Genomic DNA, 24,136 nt, shown 5'->3' on the forward strand with positions numbered 1-24,136 from the left:
CTTTCAAAATATTGTGACTCCAACCTGGGCTTCAGAGATTAATGTATTAACCACTTTAATTGGGAAATAGTCCTGCAATGTATATGTACCTTTCATGTGGGCACATGGAGAGGTGCCCCCCATCCCACTTAGATAATTTCTGGAACTAAAATTAAAATGTGTCATCGATGGTAATCAATCTTATTTGATGACATTTCCAAATAGTACTTACCTTGAAGGTTTGCAGCAAGATACATAAAAGAAGAAAAGAAGACAAAAGAAAACATTATCATAAAGCATATTTTATTCAGGACAAAAGAAAAAGAATGCAGCCTTTCTGCACAAGGGCCTGGACCTGGCTGGGAGGAAGGGTTGGTGCAAGTTGGACTTTGTCTGCACTATCCCTCCGTCCTGCCCAGAGGAACCAGCAAGGGTCTTGCTCTTTCCTTTCCTTTATCTTGTTGGCCTCACAGCCCAGGCACAGAAAACAAGGTAGAGTGTTGGTTTTCTAGGCTGTGTAACAAAGCACCATCAATTCAGTGGCTTAAAACAACATCCGTTTATCAGCTCACAGTCTGTAGGTCAGAGCTGGTGGGCTCGACTAGGTGCTCCATGTAGGGTCTCAAGGCCAAAGTCAAGGTTTGTTGGCTGGCTAGCATCTTGTCCCGAGTGTCTGGAGAAGAATCTGCTCCAGGCTCATTCAGGTTATTAGCAGAATTCAGTTGCATGTGATCGTAGGACTGAAGACCCTGTTTCCTTGCTGGCTGTTGCCCAGGGGTTGTTCTCAACTCTGAGGCCACTCTCTTCTGGCCCTTGTGTGTGGTCCTCTCCATCTTAAAAGCCAGCAAAAGTTCTTCAAATCTTATGCTTTGAATGGTTCTGTCTCCTGCCAGAGAAAACTCTCTACTTTTAAAGGACTTATGTGATAAATTAGGTCTACCTGGGTAACATTTCTTTGGATGAACTCAAAGTCAATCAATTAGGAATCTTAATCATGCCTGCAAAATCCCTCTGCCCTGTAATGTAACATAATCACAGGCATGAAGACTCATCGTATAAACAGTCCCAGTAGACAGGGCAGGGAATCTCGAGGAGCAGAGAGATCCTAGGATTCTGCCTACCATGGGAAGAGTCCTGGCACAGTGGCATGGTAGTAAGTCATTTGCTTTTCTTACTTCGTTTCCACCGCTAACAGTTTGACAGCTTAGTGGTTAAGGCCTTGGGTTGTGGTGTCAATCTACCTGGGGCTTAAAACCCAGCTCCTCAACTGTGGTTGTGACCTTGGGCAGTTTAAAGTCCCTTCTGCTAGAATGTTTGTTTTGAAGGTGCAAATTGTTCCAAAGACGTTGCTAAATTAGGGAACAATTCAAGTATAACACAAATTTGCTCACACATAATTTCCTCAAGAAATACTAGGTGAATACAGGAAACTGCACCCAGGAATAAAAACTGCCGTGTGGGAATACTCAAAACACGCACATTTCAAACAACTGCCTCAGGCCACTGCCTGTGTTCTGAGCCATACCTGTCCAAGAAGGATTACAACTTTCCTTCGGATTTCAGATAACCCTCCTCCACCACTTCAAGAGCTGCAACCCTTCCAAGGCCGCTTCCACAAGTAAACATTAAATTTTTCCAAGGTGAAGTGCCATATTTATGCAATACTTAAGGTATTTCTTAACCATCTCACATGCTTTGAACTATGCTACTGTTTTTATTAGTTTCCTACCTTTACTGAATGTGTGACTGATAGTTTTTGAGTGTTGTGCCCTGTATGGGTTGGCTTGTGTCCCCTGTCCTAACCCGCAGTGCTTAGAATGTGACCTGATTTGGAAATATGGTCTGTTAGAGGTTATCAAGTTAAAATGAGATCATTACGATGGGCCCTAATCCAAAAAGACTGGTGTCCTTATTAAAAGGGAAAATTTGGACACAGAGACAGACATGCACAGAGGGAAGACTATGTGATGACACACGGGGAGAAATCCATGCAAACATGAAGGCAGAGGTCAGGGTGAGGCATCAACAAGCCAAGAAATGCCAAAGATTGCCAGCAAACCACGAGAAGCTAGGAAAGAGGCTTGACAGCCCTCAGAAGAAACCAACCCTGCTGACACCCTGATCTCAGACTTCTAGCCTCCAGAACTGCGGGACCTGGTTTCTGGTACTTTGTTATGGCAGCCCTAGGCAACTTTTTTTTTTTTTTTTTTTTTTTTTTTTTTGCGGTACGCAGGCCTCTCACTGTTGTGGCCTCTCCCGTTGCGGAGCACAGGCTCCAGACGTGCAGGCTCAGCGGCCATGGCTCACGGGACTAGCCGCTCCGCGGCATGTGGGATCTTCCCAGACTGGGGCACGAACCCGCGTCCCCCGCATCGGCAGGAGGACTCTCAACCACTGCACCACCAGGGAAGCCCCTAGGCAACTAATATTGATACATACCCCAATCCATATTTTCTTATAAGCCATGGTTTTTATTGCATTATTTTGCATAGCAAACTTGTAAAATTTTTAGCATAGTAATAAAGTAGTAATTTTTAGGAATGCGTATGTTGCACTATAGCAGAAATGACTATACTTCAATGCTGTTTCTGTTTTCTCTCTTACTAAATGGGTCTTCATGTGATTACTGTGAGGACCAAATGAGATTGTACCTATAAAGTGTTAAGAATAAAATAAGCACCAAGAATGCAAGCTGTCATTGCTGCCATCGTTAGACTGTCTAGTTCAAAACTGAAGTTTGGGCAACTCTAAACAACAGCAGTGAGGGTTAAGTGGTGCTCCAAGCTCCAAATACACAGCCTCAAATCTCCATACGATGGCATGCAGTATTACAGACTTACAGAAATGGCCGCTTAGAGAGATCCAGGGACTGTGCAAACAAGAGAACTCAGATGCTAAATATAGGGGTCTCCTCAACACTTAGCCAATGTGGATATTGATAAAGAATGTTGCTAATTTGGAGAAATAGGCCTTTTAAGAGAAGCATCACTATTTTCAACCTCTCTGATAAACTAGCATCAGGACAAGTCCAGAGGAAACCCTCCCAGCTGGTTCCTGAACTCCTTATTTGTTAATTTTTTTAAGATTTATTTATTAGTTATTTATTTTTAGCTGCATCGGATCTTAGTTGTGGCATGTGGAATCTTCGTTGAGGCATGCGGGATCTTTCGCTGCAGCACGTGGGCTCTTCATTGTGGCGCACGGGCTTAGTTGCCCCGCGGCATGTGGGATCTTAGTTCCCTCAGGGATTGAACCCGAGTCCCCTGCATTGTAAGGGGGTTTCTTTACCACTGGACCACAAGGGAAGTCCCTGAACTCCTTACTTTTGACAGGTGTTCTAGAGAGCCAGCAAAGCCAGAGAGAAAGAAGCCAGGCTTTGCATTTCAGAGAAGGACCTATGCCTTGAATGGGAAGGATGCTGAGCCCATATGAGAGCCAGGGATGCTCTCATTGGGATGGTCAGGCCTCTGAGATGAGCCTCAGGAATGGGCCTGGAGGGGCTCAGCCAACGGTCTGACTTAGGTAAGTCACTAGATGCCCAGAGAAATAGGACATCCTGGGACCAGAGTTTCCCAGCTGGGGCCCAGGATTTCAGCCTGATGTAAATAAAAGAACATGGGCTCTTTGGAATCAGAAAGGCCTGGAACAAATCCCAACCCTGCTGTTTATTAGCTATATGAACTTACAGAGTTTACCTTATTTCCCCAGGCCTCAGTTTCCTTGTCTGTAAAGTATCCATAATATTAATATATGTCTGAGGTTGTAGTTAGCACTAAATTAAAGGAAATTAATGAAAGAGCCTGTCCAGGCTAAGTGCCCAGTAAAAGGTCTACATTTGTCCCTCCTCCACAGCTACTTTGAACTACTTTTCTACTGGGCATAGCTCTTCCCACCCCAGCTGGAAAGTAGGCTGTGGTCGTCCAATAGGAGAGGGATGCACGTCTCTGACTGACAGCTGGGACTTCATTGTCCCATGTTCTTGATGGTTAGTTAAGACCCTCTTATGCACAACTCATCTCTCAGAATCTTCTCCCTTCCCGTGCACACCCCAAATGGTCCTGAGACTGAAATTTGAATTCAAACCTGCCTGATAGTCCCAAAGTACTTTGAACAGTCAGGGCTGCTTTTATCAGAAGGAACCCTAACCAAGGTGGTATCACACCTTTACTGAAGGTTTGGGATAATGGAAGGGAACTGTAGAAATAGTATAGGAAAACAAAATCCAAGATGAAATACCCCTGCCATGAAAACCATGGGCCTTTAGCTGCCACCAAGAGTTTCTTGCTAGTCATGCTCCCACCCCCGCCCTGCCTTACTTCCCAGCCTGTCGTCCTGTCACTGCCTCTCCCTATCAATCACCCTCCTCCCCTCCCCCTCCCCTGCCACCTGCTTGTAAACTCCCAAATGCCTGTTTCTTTCTTACTAGATAGTTTTAGTGTGTCATAGCCCATGCCCACCAAAATCTCATTCTAGGCATATCTGTGCATCTTTAAAAATCCTTCAATTATTGGAACACAAGTCAGATCATATCGTTCTTGAGCTCAGAATCTTCCAGTGATTTCTCATCGCAGTGTAAAAGCAAAAGTTCTCTGCATCCCTACATGATCTTCACCACTGCACACCTCTGGGCCTCGTGTCACACCTCCTAACCCGCACTCTCTGCCAGCCAGCCACGCTGGCTTTCTTGCCCTTCTTTTCACAGGACAGGTGTGCTCCAGGCTAAGAGTTCTCTGCTGTTCTCTCTGCCTGAAACACTGCTACCCCAGATTTCCTATTTCTTCCTCATATTATTTAGATTTCTGTAGTGTGTTAAAAGATGCCCACCACCCCCCAAAGTTATATCCATGGTCTAATCCCCAGAATCTGTGAATGTTACCTTATATGGGAAAAGATGTGTTTTGGTTAAGGATCTTGAAAAGAAGAGTTTATCCTGGGTTATCTGGGTGGGCTCTAAATGTATCATAAGTATCCTTATAAGAGAGAGGCAAAGGGAAAGTAGATGCACATAAAAGAGGCAGTGATGTTGCCACGAGACTGGTGATAGTAACCAGAAGCTGCAAAAGAACAGATTCTTGTCTAGAGCTTTGAGAGGGAGGATGGCCCTATCGACAATTTTATTTTAGATTTCTGGAATTCAGACCTGTGAGAAAGAGAATAAATTTCTATTGTTTGAAGTCAGCCAGTTTGCAGTAACTTGTTATAGCAGCTCTAGGAAACTAGTACAGTCTTTTCTCAGATTTCATATACTCAGAGAAGTCCTACAACCACCCCAGTAAAATAGCCCCCTCTACCTGGGTGTGGGTGCGCGTGCACACACGCTACTTTATCCCCTTTACAGCCACAGTTTTATTGTTCTTCCTAGCATTTTTGTTCCTAGCATGTATCACTTTTTGATGTTTAATATACTTTCCAGTTTATTTATTATCATCTCCTACTCTACAATGTAAGCTCCATAAGGACAGGGACTTAATTAACTGATGTGTCTTCAGAGCCTAGAAAAGTACCTGGCTCAAAGTGAAATAACTCCAAACATTGATTGAATAAGTGAATGGAGGACTTCACCTTTAATTGCATAAAGAACCAGCAAAAGCTCTGAAACGAGAATTTATATTTTAACACCTAAGAGCAAACCTTACCCCCACCTCTATAATCAGAAAAGTCGCAATAAATACGTTTATTCTACTGCTGTCCAGAGCAAATCTTTGGAGATCAGAAGGTGCATGTGTTTGTATGTGTGTTGGGAGGTGGATGAGAGGAAGAGAAGAACAAAGTGTTTTTCCAGCAACACCTTAATTAAACAGTGCCAAGATCACATGCCCTGAGCTTAGGAGGAGAGAGAACTGCTGCTTTCAGCCTGTCCACACCTGCCAGGCTGTTCTTTGCCACTTTGCAATTTGCCCAGCAGGTTTGGAAAAGGAACAGTAATGGATGGATAGTCTTACCTTGTCACAACTCAAAAGTGACAGCTATTTTTCTGTGCACCAATTTTCTAACCCAGGAGCCTCTATGAGCAGTGGATTAAGTGGGGAGAAAGCAATTTCTGTTTAAATGCTGGGCCTTGTTAGTCAAACAGGGCACAACAGAGACTTTTACTTAAAGCACACGGGAAGGGAGTGATGGATCAGATCACAAGTTACTTAAGTGCTTAATTTCCTGGCTTTATTCCTTCACCAATGTTTCCTTTAGCACATTTTGAAAATCTCAGATGAATAGTGATTTTAGTTTGGGAAGAGTTGGTAATATTTGGAATTCCAAGTTTCCTGTCTTTCCCTTCTTCTCAATTCACTGGTCTGGGTCATAGTGCTTCCATGACACTTCTGGGGGTGTTCCACAAGGGTAGATTAAGTGCCTACAGGTGTTATACCACCTAGTGTTTCACTCTGGGGATACAAAGGTTGATTAAACCCAGTTTCCATCTGCCAGAAGGCTCTTGTTCTCCTGGAGAAGTCAGAAATTTAGACAAATCACTACAACAGTGTAATCAATCCATAGGAGGCCACATTGAAATTCAGTCTTAAGGGATGAGTAGAAATTAGCCCTACAGAGTATAAGGAGAAGTAGGATTTCCCTGGTGGTGCAGTGGTTAGGAATCCGCCTGCCAACACAGGGGGCATGGGTTCAATCCCTGGTCTGGGAAGATCCCACATGCCGTGGAGCAACTAAGCCTGTGAGCCACAACTACTGAGCCTGCACTCTAGAGCCCATGAGCCACAAATACTGAAGCCTGCACACCTAGAGCCCATGCTCTGCAACAAGAGAAGCCACCGCAATGAGAAGACCCGTGCACTGCAATGAAGAGTAGCCCCCGCTCGCCACAACTAGAGAAAGCCCACGTGCAGCAAGAAAGACCCAATGCAGCCAAAAATAAATAAATTAAATAAACAAAAAAAAACACATTTTTTAAAAAGAATATAAGGAGAAGGAGGTTCCTGGTAGAGGGTCAACAAAATTGAGGCATGCCTTTACTCCACTTGAGAAACTGCATATAGTTCTGCATGGCTGGAGTGAAGTGTGATGAGAAGGAGTGGGGGTGGTGCTTGAGGGGCAATAAAGGACCAGGTTATGAGGGATCCCGCCACACTAAGAGATTTGGACTCTACCCTGAGGGTGATGTCACAGAAGGGTATTACATGGAGAGTGACTTGATCATTTCACCTTTCTCAGGGTTTAAGGAAGACAGATGAGGGAGACAAAAGCAGAGGCGGGAGACTGGTTTGGTGGCTATAGCAATATTTCAGAAAGAGCTGAAAGTCTAACGAAGAAAATGGTGATAAACACAGAGAAGATGGGATGGTCCAAAGGACATTAAGGAATTTATAATAGGACTTGGAGACCAAGCAGATATGGAAAATGAGATTATGAAAGGAGTCTACGATGGATCCTGGGATTCCAAGGTTAGGTGCCATTCACCTTTTCTGGTGATCATTACAGTTGATAGGAGAAATCTCTCAGAGCCAGTCAGTAAGCATCACCTAGGGAGCCACACTATGTTTGGAGACAGTATTGCCTCTCAGGTTGTGGAACATAATTGCATTACATAAGCAAACTATAGCACAGAGAGAACTTTAGTGCAGTAATCAAAGTTACTCTGGCATACATCTAGCGAACCACATGATAATTATTTTATGGCATGTTAATTAAGCAGTAACAGTAAACAGTGGCTATAATGATAGTTCTTGATATTCTATTTCTAAAGCTAATACCAGTATCTTTGCCATTACCTAGAGAGAGAGGAAGTCCTGGGAGGCGGTAGGATAACCAAGAATTAGTAGTCTTGTAATACCACTTCCTTCCACCAAGCCCAGATTTCCAGCTGAAACCATTGCCTCAGTCTCATTCTCAGTTCATCTCGTTTCCCAAAACATAGGATTTGGCCAACCTGTCAAGTGGGACTCTCCGACCAGCTGTGGTTTAAATCCTATCTGGGTCTTCTTGAATTAAGAACACAGACTCTTGAGAAAGGGCTCCTTACCACTGTCTTCTCATCAGAACTCCTCCCTCCTCACTTCTTCATCATATAGGAAAGGAATCACTGTCACAAATGAATGCTTCCCTTCTCTTCTTCCAGAGCAAGACCAAATGCCCCAAAACTTACCTCCTCATCAACTTACACTTTAACCACTTAGATATTCATTTTTCTCCAAACCATGATTATGGGGATTCCTAGTGTTACCAGAGTCAGGAACCTCTCAGCAATTCACAGTCTAATGAAATCTTTCTGACCTGGTGCTATATGATGGTGATACTCAAAGTGTGGCCCATGGACCCATGGGAGTCCTCAAGAGTAAGTACTTAGAAAATTATAGCAAATTGTCATTGCCACAACTTCCAGCATGTTCAGTAGATATTTCTCATGGAATAGGACATAGACCAGTTTGGATAGAGTCACATTTGTGTGGTGAATTGTATATCTCCTGAGATGAGGGACCAGGTATTGGTCAGTGGAAGATTGGGATGCAAAAATAAAACTGGCCATTGACCAAAAATAGTTTAAAAAGTACTGGTTGATTGGCTATTTGCATCAAAACACCTGGAACACCAAAGAAAAATGCAGATTCTGCATCCAGCCTGAGACTTAATGAGTCAGAATCTCTGGAGGCGGGGCTGTAAGATCTACATTTTAAAAAAGGAACCTAGTTGCTCCTTCATACTAAAGTTTGAGAAGTACCACAAACATTTACCAGTTGGTTTTGTTGATTAGAATATAGTTTTGAAAGACTTATTCCCATGTCAGCCATTTGTGTTCCCATGTCAGCCAGTTATTGTCCTCCTTAAGGGCACAGACTGCATTCATTACCAAGGAGTGCCTCTGGGAATCCATCTCCAACACCTGAAAAATGCAGCGAACTTCATATTCTAGTGAAGTCATATCACAGTTATGTACAAAAAAAGAACTCACAGGGCTTCCCTGGTTGTGCAGTGGTTGAGAGTCCGCTTGCCAATGCAGGGGACACGGGTTCGTGCCCTGGTCCAGGAAGACCCCACATGCCACGGAGCGGCTGGGCCCATGAGCCATGGCCGCTGAGCCTGCGCGTCTGGAGCCTGTGTTCCACAACGGGAGAGGCCACAACAGTGAGAGGCCCATGTACCGCAAAAAAAAAAAAAAAAAAAAAAAAAAAAAAGAACTCATTGAAAAGCGTGTGTATATATTAACACATAGTAATGGGTGTGCTCCCCCTCCCACCACCAACTCTGGAGATCCTACTTCTTTCAACATCAGTTCTCTGGAACATAAACGGAGAGGGAAAACACTGAAAAGGTATGAGAAACAGGACATCTGGGGCCATGTAGTAAAGGGGCAAACGATGAGTTATACATTCAGTTATACATGAGCACATCACTAGACCACAACATAGGACTTAATGTTCAAGACATCATTCATCATAAATAGACAAATTATGTCCAATACCTTTTGCTTATATTTAATTTATTAAATTTTAGAACAATGTGACATAAATGGGTATATTGTTTAACATTTTGAATTTGTAAGTTTTATTCATCAGGGGAGTTCATGAATATGGAACCTCTTATTCACTGATGGAGTTATATAAAGGGGAGGGTCTCCAACACAGACAAGCATTAGAATCCCCTGGGGAGCTTCTGAAAAATGAAGATGCTTGAGCTCATCCTGGCCATCCTCAGGCACCTGGAAAGTAAGGTCCAGGGAATCTGTATTTTAAAGTTCCCCACATGATTTGGGCATGGAGGAGGAATTTGGGGATCTCTGTTTTAACAACACTAGTGCTATAATATTATAACCTGAACATGGATGTCCTAAGGAAAAAAATTGGGTCTAGGTGCAGGTAAATTAAGGCTCTGGGAAAAGTGCATACCTGAAAATTAAATGTTGCGTGAATGGTGCACAGCAAAATATGTAAATGAGCATACTATTGGTATTTGGTAGTTAACCATGTGAGCCCTTTAATAGGGCTGCTATGTTGATGATCCTGGGGACTGTGCTTACTGAGATATCTGTGAAATAGCTAATATGCTGATTTTAATAATTTTGTAAAGCCAGCCAGTACTGAAGGGGAGAGCAAGGCAACTCAGGTCATGAGCAACTGGAACAAGAATCCTGCCTCTTGCTGTGCTGCATACCCCAGCGTGGAGGTGCCCAACGCAAAGTTCTGCAGGCTGCCTCCCTGGCTGGCAGAGCAGGGAGGAACAGAGCTGAACAGTATCAGAAGTCTACAGCCTGGTCAGTGGCCGTTCCTAGTTATCAAGTCTAGACTGGGCTCAAGCCAAAGGCACTGCAGGAAAGTAGAACAGAGCAGCTTCCCCAGATCACATCTGCTGGCAGAAGGCTGAAGATCTGTGTGCCGTGAGCAGGAGGAGTTTCCTTCAGTGGCTTGTCCTCAGCAGTGCCAGCCGAGGGGCTTGCTGAGAAAGGGGAGACAGGGCTCTGCCCAGTCCCATCGCAGGGGCTCGTCCTTCCATGAGATGAAAGCAATTTATTTCCCTGAATTGCCTTTTGCAGATGTAGGATACGTTGAAAGAGAATACAGTTTAACTCAACCAGCATAATCAAGTGGCTGCTATGTTCCAAACCCATGTCTCAGGCTGACGATATGGAAATGAAATAAACAGCTCCTGTGCCCAAAGAATTCACAGTCTAGAGGGAGAGGCAGATGTGTAAGCAGCTGCTGAAAATAAAATAGGAAGAGCTAGTGGAAGGGTATGCACAAACACTCTGGGGCGGACCCAGGAAGCAACAGATCATTCTGCCTGGGTCCGCAGGGAAGTTTACGGAAGGAAAGAAATATTTGAACCAGATCGTCAAGAATATGTGTGAATTCACCAGGTACACAAAGGGGGCAAGGAGATAGGGGTGGAAAAGAGGGATATTCTTGGCAGAGGAAATAGATCAGCTGTTCATGGTGTGCTCAGCAATTGTAAATATCCTCTGATGTGCCTCCAACATAAAATAATGCTGCACACGGAACAGACCTTTGAGATCCTCAGATGGGAGTTCTTCTTGTATGAGGAGGCCCCTTTGTCTTCTTCCTGGCTCATGAATGGAATAAAAAGGTTGGTGCTGAAAGGGAATTTAGAAACCATATGATGTTGTTTAAACTTTACTACAACCCATAGTAAAACATGGATTTTATACACACATACACAGGAAATGACATCTCTCAAAATATGCTTGCCTTTATGAAGTATAAGACATCACAATAGTTTCTTTTCTATTCTATTTCCTTTTTTAATGGACTATTTTTAGAGCAATTTTAGGTTCATAGCAATATTGGAAGATAAGGAGATTTGCCATATGCCTCTACACATGCATGCCCTCCCCCATTATCAACATCCTCCAACGGAGTGGTGCATTTGTTAAAATTCACACCTCATTATGACCCAAAGTCCATAGTTTATGTTATGGTTCGCTCTTGGTGTTGTACATTCTATGGGTTTTTAAAAATGTGTAATATGTATCTACCATTATAGTATCATACAGAGTACTTTCACTGCCCTAAAGATCCTCTGTGCTTCCTCCCTCTCCCCAGCTTCTGGCAACTACTGATCTTTTTACTTGTCTCCATAGTTTTGCCTTTTCCAGAATATCTTACAGTTGAAATCATGCAGTATATAGCCTTTTCAGACTGGCTTTTTACTTAGTAATACGCATTTACAATTCTTCCATGTCTTTTCTCTCTGTACCTCAGTTTATCCATTCAGTTACTGAAAGACATCTTGATTACTTCCAAATTTTGGCAATTATAAATAAAGCTGCTATAAACATCCATGTGCAGGTTTTTTTGTGGACATAAATTTTCAACCCATTTGAGTAAATACCAAGGAGCTCAATTGCTGGATCGTATGGTAAAAGTACGTTTAGTATTTTAAGAAACTGCCAAATTGTCTTCCAAAGTGGCTGTACCATTTTGCATTCCCTCTAGCAATGAATGAGAGTCCCCATTGTTCCACATCCTCACCAGTGTTTGGTGTTGTCAGTGGTCTGGATGTTAGCCATTCTAATAGGTGTGTAGTAGTATCTCATTGTTTTATTTTGCATTTCCCTGATAACGTATGATATGTAGGCTTGTGGACTGATTTAACTGATGGATAATCATAATACTATTTTAGTCAGTGGGTTCATCTTTTGGCAGCTTGGATTGATGATTTGAACATTAAATCTCAATTTCTGATTCCAGAACTATTATAATTCAGTCACAGGACTTTGGCAGGCATTTCCCTTTTCTGTACCTCAGTTTTCTCATCTTCTCACTTAAGGTTAATGATATTTGTTTTTTCCTCAAAAATTTCATCTTGAAGTCCATCCAGTCCTAACAAATCTTATTTCTGGATTTTGGTGAGGAATAAATAGAAAATTCCAGGGAGAACACTTGAGAATGTATGAAGTGAAATATAAATGAGTATTATTGGGTAATCTCTTATTTGGGTAACTGAAGCAGTGGGCATTTCGCCAGGAATCCACTGGAGAGAGATGGAGCTGAGAGATTTTTACCCACTGTAACCTGAAATACCCACTTCACCTTCAGGCTATCCCCAAGAGTGTCATATGAAACTTGGATTTTGCATGTGTCTCAAGCCTTACTCCAACGAAAATAACCAAAATAAAATCCAGGGGCAATGTTCTCCTTTTCTTCAATGTCAAGGATTAAGTATCTCATTTCCAGATCAAATTTGAGAGGCATTGGTTTCCTCCCACCTCGAAGCCTTGGCAGAAGGCAGCTCAGCTGCTGAAAAGACCTTGGAGTCCAGGCACTTGCTGCTCTTGGAGTGGAGCAGGGAGACTGGGCTTGAGTTACCAGCCCTGAGTGACCTGAAGTTCTAGTGAGGACTCAGGATGCCCAAGGACTCAGGAAACAAATGGAGACTGGGGATTCTGCCCCTCCCAGCTTGGTGGTTTCAGATCTTGTCAGAAGAGCTCTATCCATATTCTCAGAAGAAGGTAAATGGCTAACCACCATTTTTTTAAAAAAGATTCTCATTGGGTTTTTTTTGTTTTTGTTTTTTCTGTACGCAGGCCTCTCACTGTTGTGGCCTCTCCCGTTGCGGAGCACTGGCTCTGGATGCGCAGGCTCAGCGGCCATGGCCCACGGGCCCAGCCGCCCCACAGTATGTGGGATCTTCCTGGACCAGGGCATGAACCCGTGTCCCCTGCGTCGGCAGGTGGACTCTCAACCACTGCGCCACCAGGGAAGCCCTCTCATTGATTTTTAAAGAGTCACAACAGTGAATTTGCAAGAGCAGGTCATGTAAGGTGGTATCTGGGTGAACACAGAGCAATTATTCATTGCCTGCTCCCGTGCTCCACAGCCTCAGTGCCTGGCTCTGCTTTCTGTATTTTTAAGGGGCTGCATGTAATGAGCTTGTTGGGAAACTTCTAAGCTACAGTCAAAATTTTTTATTGTCAGACCGCAAAAGAGCTTACTAGTGTTGTGCCTTATCCACCATTTGAGCTAGTGACCTCAGGGGAATGACCTGCATTGCCCAAATGTGCCATTGCACTGTGCCCACCTGCTAACTCCTACCCTTTCCCAAAGACCTGTTCCAAGTAGTGCCTCCTTTCAATACTTCCTCTGACTTTCCTAGCCACCCTCAAATAGATAGGCTGCAACTGTATGCCCACAGCTTTTTGGTGAGATGCTCAGATCCCTGCGTCGTCCTAAATGCCAATGGGATGCCATCTTTTTTTAACCCTGCTTTTCTCATTTCATTCCTTTACCAAAACTTCCCACTTCACTTGTTTAATAAATGTTTATATCATGCTTACTATGTGCCAAATTAGATGGTTAAATTCCCCTGATAACTTTATGAGAAGAGTACTATTATTATACCATCTAATTTTACAGATGAGGAAACAGTCTTGGAGAGGTTAAGTAACTTAATAACCCAGCCAGGACAGGGCAAAACTGGCCTTTGAACCCAAATTCCAGGGTCCTGGCAAATGAACAGTGACTAAAACTCCTAATTTTTCTAGAGAGAATGAGAATCTCCAAAGTACTAGAATTAGGAAGTACAAGGAAGTATGGGGTGCAAAAGCAAAGTATTGAAATCCTGAGATGTCTTCCTCTATAAGGTAAACCTGTTTCTCAACGTCTTTTCGAATTCCCTCAACAAATAGCTCTCAGACAAATAGGAGCAATTTTGTAGGTCACTTTCTTCCCTTGGGAAGGATTCATGGCTCTTGGTTAAGGTTCCATTTTCCCCTGGGGTCTGTGAGCAGGATCCTTAATGACTAACATTTGGTTAATCATTAATAGAATGGTTAGCATATCGGCTTTGGAGTCCAAATAATTTGGGTAAAAGTCCAGCTTTGCCTAGCTGGGTGGCTTCCGGCAACTTACTCCGCATCTCTGAGTCTCAGATTCCTGGTTTACAAGATGGGAGCAACCGTTGAATTGGTCACGATGGATCCTGGAGTCCGGGGCTTATGTTGGGGTGGCAAGCATCTTGAATTTGTCAGTCACTCAATACAACAAGGGTTTGTTTTTTTCACTCAAGCTTATGGTCAGTGCCCACCAGCAGAGGAGACTTGCTCTTCATGGTTACTCCGAAGCACAGGCTGATGCAGGCTCCATCTAGACCAAGGTTTCTCCACCTCAGCACTCTTGACATTTGGGGCTGGATATTTCTTTGTTGTGGGGAGTTGTCCTCTGCATTGTAGGATATTGAACAACATCCCTGGCCTTTCCAAGCTAGATGTCAATAGCATCCTTCCACCCCCAGTTGTAACATTCAAAACTATCTGCAGACACTTTCAAATGTTCCCTGGGGAACAAAATTACCCCTGATTGAGAATTATACTAGAATGATCTGGAAATGCACTTCCACAATCAGATGGCAGGAAAAAAGAAAGGAAAGTTGAGCTTGAACACTGACAATTAAATGCTTCTACAAGAAAATGACATACTCGCTTTACCTTCTCTTAGATTGACTCAAGTTGGTCACATGGCCATATCTAACTTCAGTGAGGTGGGAAGTACAATTCTATCATGTGAAATCTGTCCCTAGGGTGGGAGAGACCTGAAATATCTGTGAACAGTCCTAATAAACAACTAACTGGGATTGTTGAGAGGATTAAATGAAATAATGCATATAAAGCATTTGACAGTGCTTGGCTAATTAGAAGGGCTCACCCCGCTTGGAGACTATTCATATTAGAATACAAAGGCAGGGCTGGCTACGTGGGAGAAAATGAAGAGGAATGAGTTAAAATAATTCCACCAACAGCCCCTTTATAGGAATACAGAATTTCTGCCTCACTTGTTTGAACTTTCTTTTATCTAAAGGCCAGCAGAGGTTGGTTAGTTTGTGGTGCTTGTTTGCAAGGAGTGCTCCTATTAACAATATTGCTGGCCAATTGAAGTTTCCTATTATTAACAAAAAATAAAAATAAAAAAACCTGGCTGACCCTGCCAGGCTTCAGCCTCTGCCTCTTACCTTAGGTGCCAACCACGTGGGCCTTCTTTCCTAAACATCACACTCCATCCTTCCTACCTCAGGATCTTTGCACATGTTACTCCTTCTGTCTTAGAAGAATGCCTTCCCATCCATCTAGTTAATTCTTACTATTATTTTCACTTTCCAGGGAAGCCTTCCTGACTTCTCAGACTAGGTATTCCCTCTTCCACCCCCATTCTAATACATGTTCCTCACCCTGAAGTCTTTCCTTCATCACCCAATTTGTGATTACATATTTACCTGTGGGATTAGTTGATTAATGTCTGTCACCCCTAATGGCTTGAAAATTCAGTTGTGTCTTTCTCTCTTTTGTTCAGTTTATAAATTCAGGGCCTAGTGTCTGGTATAACACAGGCACTCAATAAATATATGTTGAATGAATGAATGAAGGCCAAGACTACAATCTAAGTCCACTGACACGTGCTTTGAACATCCTGGGGGCAACAAAGTACTGGCCCTAATACTTTCCCTAGGAGAGGAAAGGGGAAAGAAGTGCCCACCTAAAATGTCAGATTCCTCACCTCCTGTAAGGACACTCTTAGCAGAAGGTGTGTCACCTGCACACAGAGTAACCGAGTGGCCTGCCACCGCAGGGGCCGTGTTTGCAGAGAAAGCACAGAGTTCTCAGTTCCTGGTTGGGAACCATGGTGAGGAGTCTAAACAGAGCCTGGCAGCATCACACCAGAGTCTAGGGGAACAGCCTGCAAGCCCCTGTGTGCCGACCCGGGACACCCTGAGCTGCTGGGGGTAAGTCTTCCCTTCTTCCTCAGGGTTTGGGGTTAGCTCCTGGTCTCATTTGTCTGGGCTCACACCCACTACCTCTTGGCAGCCTGGCACTGGGCTTTTGAACTTGAATGAGCATCCATTTTCTTCCTTCCTTTAACTTGGAGGGAACCCACATTTCTGTGCTCCTGGCTCTTAGTCCTGTTTTCACCCCATGTTCTCCATCTCCCAGTGTTTTCTCTCTGATTAAACGGACCCTGATCTACAAAGAACCTGGATCCATCAGACCTGCTCAAATGCCCCTTAGTCATGCCTCACAGCCTCTCCCTGGGCAACTGTGAGTCTCTTTTTCTCTTTGAAATATGATCCTATTTTTGCTGAGGCCACAGTGTAACATACCTAAAAGTCATACTAGTAAATATTTAAACGAACACTTCTCATCACTAGCAAAAAATATTTGTGGTCACAAAGCTGGATTACTAGGAACAAATCCCTTGATATAAATGTATACATGAGGAAAGATAAAACAAACAAGCAAACAAAAATGGATCAAGAAGAAAATGAGGAATCTGCCACCTTTAACAAAGAGAGAAACACCTTTGGCTCTGCTCTGGGCACGAGGAAAGAGAACCCATTAAGCTTAAAAGATGACAAAGCCCTGGTGGCATAACTCCGTGAGTTTATTCCATTAAATCTGAAGAGAGCTTGAAACCATTATGAGCAGAATGACTGCTCCTCTACTAGCCCAGCCCACTGAACTAGGGAGGATTAAACTGGTAATCAGAAGGGGAGTCTATGGTCTAGATCAAGGGCATAGTGTCTGGGCTATATATTTTGACTTAAGGGCACGGCAAAACCCTCAAGCAGCTAACCACAGATGAAACTGTCTTTGCCTCATAGATTCAATCCATTCTTGCAGCGTTTTATTGACAAAAAATGGTTATAGTGTTACATAAATTATACATTTAGGGCAATCACTATTACAATGCAGGCTAGAGTGTTTTATTACAGCAAGAAGTTATTTTTACAAATCCAGGAAGAGTTATGCATTGTATAATTCTAGAGTTTGTTCATGGGCTAAAGAACACAGTAAGCTCATTCCTGAGGGAACTGACTTCCTAAAAGATGGCCTCTCTCCAGAATGGTGAAGACAGAAGGTTAGCTGTGGTTGCTACTTTAATCTGATTTACTGTTTATATGAGTCATTAATATGAGAAGCTAGTCTGGTTTCTACGAAAGTCAATTTTCTACAGCCTCTGGTTCTTTCTTTTTTCTCCCATTTTAATTTTTTTTTTAATTATTAGAGTAACACATGATTGTAAAATAGCCAAGCAAAACAAATGTATAGAGAGAAAAAAGTGAAATTCTCTTTTTAACCCATACCCTAAGCCATATCCATCCCTTTCCCTTTCCAGAAAAATCACCATTAACTGGTAGATATCCTGCAGGGAACTTATTTCTAAAAATATACAGGAATATACACAGACATAGATTATATATAAAATAAATGCACTTGATGACATTGAATTATTCCAAACTTGTAAATAGAATCAACTGTTTATTATTTTGGTTTGCAACTAGCTTTCTTCACTTAAGAATATGTCCTTGCACTTTCTATGCCAGTGTGCATAGATACACCTAATTCTTTTAAATTATTTCATAGTGTTTCATTCTATAATTACCATAGTTTATTTCATTTTTGTCCTAATAGTAGAGTTTAGATTGTTTCCATTTCTTCACTATTACAAACATGCCAGATGGATACACACATGCACAAATACGTGGTGGTGTGTGAGTGTAATATATATATATATATATATATATATATATATATATATATATATATATATATATATATATGTATATGTAGGTGTATGTGTGTGTGTGTATGCAGTTCTGTATTATTTCTGTAGGATATAGTATTTCTGTAGAATGAATTTCCTGGAAAGGAATGAACTGAGCTAAACCGTATGTGCAATTAAACTTTGCTACTGTCAAAGACCATCACTTTGCCCTCAGAAAGAGCTGTGCCTGTTTACACTGAGTGATGTGCCCTTTTCACCACCACTGGATATTATCTTATCCATCATTTCATTTTTGCCAATCTTGTATGTTTACAATTACATGCCATAATTCATTTGCATTTCCCTGGTTGGGAGTGAGGTGGACCTAATCTTATCTTTAGGCCTTCTGCATAACAAATCTTCAGTCTAAGCCAAGACCATAAATGAGACCTGTGCCAAACCCTCAAAACAAAAGAAAATGAGAAAATTTAAGCTCAAAACTGTATACACAATGAAAAGGAGCCCCAGGTTTCTTCAAAGAGGTGGTGCTAATTTTGTTAAAAGATAGCAAGATAAAAACACGGAAGGGCTCTATTTAGCTTGGCATATACTATATAGAAATCAAGTATAGGAGCCAGGCTACACGGGCTTCAAGGACATGTGCACATATGTCCTGTGGGACCCTGGACAATTTACACAGAGTGTCTCAACATTCTTATCTGTAAAGTGGGAACACTAACGTTAGCCTCCTCATAGAACTGTTGTAATGAGACAGTGCAGAGGGCGTGGAAAATGAGTGTTGGGCTCTATAAATGTTTGCCAGAATAATAGTAATGACGATAGTTATGATTGTTATCATAAGTTGAAGAGACAGTCACGTACCCACAGGGAAAAACAGAGTCTCTGAGTAGTGACAAAGTGGCATTTGAGCAGGTCAGATGGATACGTGCCTGGGAGAGATGAGGGTGGGAATCTCACTGACACTTTGCAGAGCAGGATCCAGTTAACCAGAGAGAAATGATGAATTATTTCTTAATTTGCAGGCTAATTGGCGATCAGAACCTAGGGGTCTTAGAGGCTACAGAGTGCAAAAATCTCATTGTATGGATGGGAAATAGAGAGCTAGAGAAAAGGGATCAGCTGATCAAGCAACAGAGTCGAATCTGGGACCTGTACCTCCAACTGCAAGTCTACTTTGCCTCCATATTTATGTTTTCTGCATCATTCTCCACCTCTTAGTTGAATAGAGAAAAATATAATAAGAAGTGGGTCTGCAGAAACAGCTCTTTATTTCTTGTTTCTGATTTTGAATGATGACTTAAAAAATAACCAAACTTAAAATTCCTGTACATTAATAAGGAAATGACACTTCAAAGGAAAAATGGGCAGAAGCGAAGACCAGGAAATGTGGGGGTGGGGTGAGTGTAATATATATATATATGTGTGTGTGTATGCACTTCTGTATTATTTCTGTAGGATATAGTATTTCTGTAGAATGAATTTCCTGGAAAGGAATGAACTGAGCTAAACCGTATGTGCAATTAAACTTTGCTACTGTCAAAGACCGTCACATTGCCCTCAGAAAGAGCTGTGCCTGTTTACACTGAGTGATGTGCCCTTTTCACCACACCAACACATATGTGAAAAGATGCTCAACTTGGCTAGTAATAGAGGAAACACAACTTAAAAGAGTCATTTATTCAGTCAGAAGGAATTTCTACTTGACTGCGTAGAGTGACTACGATGAGCTACCAATGGTTTATTTTTCATCTACCCAATTGGCAAGGATTTAAAAGCATAATATGACCAAATATTAGTGAGGATATAAGTAAATTGGTATTGTCATACATTGTGTGAGGGGTGGGGGAATTAAAGCACACAGCTGAGATTGGGATTGACATATATACACTAATATGTATAAAATGGTTAACTAATAAGAACGTGCTGTATAAAAAATAAATAAAATAAATAAAATAAAATTCAAAAAATAAAAAAAGTAAAACACACAATTGGAAAGTCATTTGAATAGTTCTTGGCAGAATAATACCCCTTCCCCAAAGATGTCCATATCCTAATCCCCAGAGCCTGTTAGCTTACACAGCAAGGAGGGATTAAGTTTGCTGATGTAATAAGATTGTTAATCAGCTGATCTTTTTTTAAATTGAAGTATAGTTGATTTGCAATATGTGTTAGTTTCAGGCATACAGTATAGTGATTCAGTTTTTTGCAGATTATATTCCATTATAGGTTTTTACAAGACAGTGGGTATAATTCCCTGTGCTATACAGTAGATCCTTTTGCTCCATTTTTTTTTTTTTTGCGGTACGCGGGCCACTCACTGTTGCGGCCTCTCCCGTTGCGGAGCACAGGCTCCAGATGCGCAGGCTCAGCGGCCATGGCTCACGGGCCCAGCCGCTCCGCGGCATGTGGGATCTTCCCGGACCAGGACACGAACCTGCGTCCCCTGCATCGGCAGGCAGACTCTCAACCACTGCGCCACCAGGGAAGCCCCCTTTTGCTCCATTTTATGTATAGTGGTTTGTATCTGTTAATCCCATAATTCTAATTTGTCCCTCCCCCCTCCCCTTTGGTTACCATTCGGTTAGATTGCTTATTTGACATTTTTCTTGTTTCTTGAAGTAGGATTGTATTGTTATAAACTTCCCTCTTAGAACTGCTTCTGCTGCATCCCATAAGTTTTGGGTCATCGTGGTTTTCATCATCATTTGCTTCTAGGTATTTTTTCATTTCCTCTTTGATTTCTTCAGTGATCTCCTGGTTATTTAGTAGCATATTTTTTAGCCTCCATGTGTCTGTATTTTTTACAGTTTTTTTCTTGTAACTGATATCTAGTCTCATAGCGTTGTGGTCAGAAAAGATACTTAATATGATTTCAATTTTCTTAAATTTACCAAGGTTTCATTTGTGACCCAAGATATGATCTATCCTGGAGAATGTTCCAGTAGCACTTGAGAAGAAGGTGTATTCTGTTCTTTTTGGATGGAATGTCCTATAAAGATCAATGTAGTCCATCTTGTGTAATGTGTCATTTAACGCTTGTGTTTCCTTATTTATTTTCATTTTGGATGATCTGTCCATTGGTGAAAGTGGGGTGTTAAAGTTCTCTACTATGGTTGTGTTACTGTCGATTTCCCCTTTTATGGCTGTTAGCATTTGCCTTATGTATTGAGGTGCTCCTATGTTGGGTGCATAAATATTTACAATTGTTATATCTTCTTCTGGGATTGATCCCTTGATCATTATGTAGTGTCCTTCTTTGTCTCTTCTAATAGTCTTTATTTTGAAGTCTATTTTGTCTGATATGAGAATTGCTACTCCAGCTTTTTTTTGATTTCCATTTGCATGGAATACCTTTTTCCATCCCCTCAGTTTCAGTCTGTATGTGTCCCTAGGTCTGAAGTGGGTCTCTTGTCCACAGCATATATATGAGTCTTGTGTTTTTATCCATCCAGCCAGTCTATGTCTTTTGGTTGGAGTATTTAATCCATTTACAATTAAGGTAGTTATCAATATGTATGTTCCTATTACCATTTTCTTAATTGTTTTGGACTTGTTTTTGTAGGTCTTTTCCTTCTCTTTGTTTCCTGCCTAGAGAAGTTCCTTTAGGATTTATTGTAAAGCTGATTTGGTGGTGCTGAATTCTCTTAACTTTTGCTTGTCTGTAAAGGATTTAATTTCTCTGTCAAATCTACCTTGCTGGGTAGAGTAATCTTGGTTGTAGGTTTTTCCCTTTCATTGCTTTAAATATGTCCTGCCACTCCCTTCTGGCTTGCAGAGTTTCTGCTGAAAGATCAGCTGTTAACCTATGGGGATTTCCTTGTATGTTATTTGTTGCTTTTCCCTTGCTGTTTTAATATTTTTCTTTGTATTTAATTTTTGATAGTTTCATTAATATGTGTATTGGTGTGTTTCTCCTTGGATTTATCCTGTATTGGACTCTCTGCTCTTCCTGGACTTGAGTGACTATTTCCTTTCCCAAGTTAGGGAAGTTTTCAACTATAATCTCTTCATATATTCTCTCAGTCCCTTTCTTTTCCTCTTCTTCTTCTGGGACCCGTATAATTCAAATGTTGGTGTGTTTAATGTTGTCCCAGAGGTCTCTGAGACTGTCCTCAATTCTTTTCATTCTTTTTTCTTTATTCTGCTATGTGGTAGTTATCTTCCAGGTCAGTTATCCATTCTTCTGCCTCAGTTATTCTGCTATTGATTCCTTCTAGAGAATTTTTAATTTCATTTATTGTGTTCATCATCATTGTTTGTTTTCTCTTTTGTTCTTCTAGGTCCTTGTTAAACATTTGTTGTATTTTATCCATTCTATTTCCAAGATTTTGGATTATCTTTACTATCATTACTCTGAATTCTTTGCCAGGTAGACTGCCTATTTCCTCTTCATTTGTTTGGTCTGGTGGGTTTTTACCTTGCTCCTTCATCTGCTGCATATTTCTCTGTCTTCTCATTTTGCTTAACTTACTGTGTTTGGGGTCTCCTTTTCACAGGCTGCAGGTTTGTAGGTCCCATTATTTTGGTGTCTGCCCCCAGTGGCTGAGGTTGGTTCCGTGGGTTGTGTAGGCTTCCTGGAGGAGGGGACTGGTGCCTGTGTTCTGGTGTGTGGGGCTGGAGCTTATCTTTCTGGTGGGCAGGCCTGCTTCTGGTGGTGTGTTTTGGGGTATCTGTGAACTTAGTATGATTTTAGGCAGCCTCTCTGTTAATGGGTGGGGTTGTGTTCCTGTCTTGTTAGTTGTTTGGCATGGCGTGTCCAGCATTGGAACTTGCTGGCCGTTGGGTAGAGCTGAGTCTTAGCATTGAGACAGAGATCTCTGGGAGAGCTCTCACCAATTGATATGATGTGGGGCCAGGAGGTCTCCGGTGATCCAGGGTCTTGAACTCAGCCCTCCCACCTCAGAGGCTCAGGCCTGACACCTGTCGGAGCACCAAGACCCTGTCAGCCACAGGACAGCTGTGTGTTCTGGGTCGTGGTTAACTTAACATTTATGAGCCTCAGTTTCAGCTCCAGAGTCAGGCCTCTGAGGGCGTGCCCTACCGTCCTGGGTGGTTTTCCCATTTTCTCTACCAGAGACTGAGGGTGAGATCCACGTTGGTGTCCCAGACATTAGGAGGTCACCCCAAGTTCCTCTGACAACAGGCCCAAGGGACGAGTCCCGCAGAGGAGCGCAGAAATATCTCACTGCAGGCCATGGTATGGGGGGTGGGGGGTCCTTTTCCATGTTTTTAATGCTTTTTGAGTTTATTTCTTTCTTTCTCATTCTCCTGACATTTTAACCTATATCCCTGCCCCTCTAGTTTCTTTGTCATAGCACTTAGTGATTATTTTTCTTAGAACTGCACTTTGACCATATCCCTACCCAGCTAAAAATCTCTGTGATTCCACATTACTTGCAAAATAGTGTCTAGACCCCCACCCTACCCCACCTCTTCACCTGTTCAATCTCTCCCTACTTCCTTTAAGAAGATCTTATTCCAGTGTGTTTGACTCACTTTTCCCCAAAGTCACTCTGGGGATGTTCCTGCTTTCTCTCCCTTGCTCATGTAGTTTCCTCCATCTATAATCATTTTTCTCTGCTCCTCCTCAAGACTCTCGATTAAACATCCTCCAGAGAACTAACACCCTAGCTGTTAATGATCTCCAATCTTATGAGCTAAGAGTATACAATAGCTTAAGCTCAAACTGGACATTCTTTATGTAATGTCTTGTATTTTGACTGTATTTGGTTTCTTAGAATTTTATATCTAATAAGCCTCTTAAGGGTGACATTATCTGTGGATACATTGCTAGAGGTAAAGTATACATTACAAGGGTAAGAGGACTTCTGTTCCATTCCGTGCAATTCAACCTCCACCAGGAATATCACACCAAAGAGTTATAGTGGCCAAAAGGAACACATTCAGAGGGAGAGTGTCAAAAAAAAAAAAAAAAAAGAGAGAGAGAGAGAGAGAGAGACAGACAGACAGAGAATGGGAATATTCAGAGTTAGTAGATTGGACAGTTGTCTTCAAATACATATAGAAAGATACTTAGGTTTAGCTCATTTGGTCCAGAGGGTAAAGGGACCATTCACAGGAGTGATATGAAAATATTAGCAATCAGTACAGCATAAGCAAGGACCAATCAGAAGGGATATTGGTTATAGGGTTGGCACAGAGCCTTGAGGATCTTCTTGTTGTACTAGGCATTAAGCCTT

Source organism: Mesoplodon bidens (genome assembly GCF_964165515.1).
Source record: "Mesoplodon bidens genome assembly, chromosome: 19".
Classification (NCBI taxonomy): Eukaryota; Metazoa; Chordata; class Mammalia; order Artiodactyla; family Ziphiidae; genus Mesoplodon; species Mesoplodon bidens.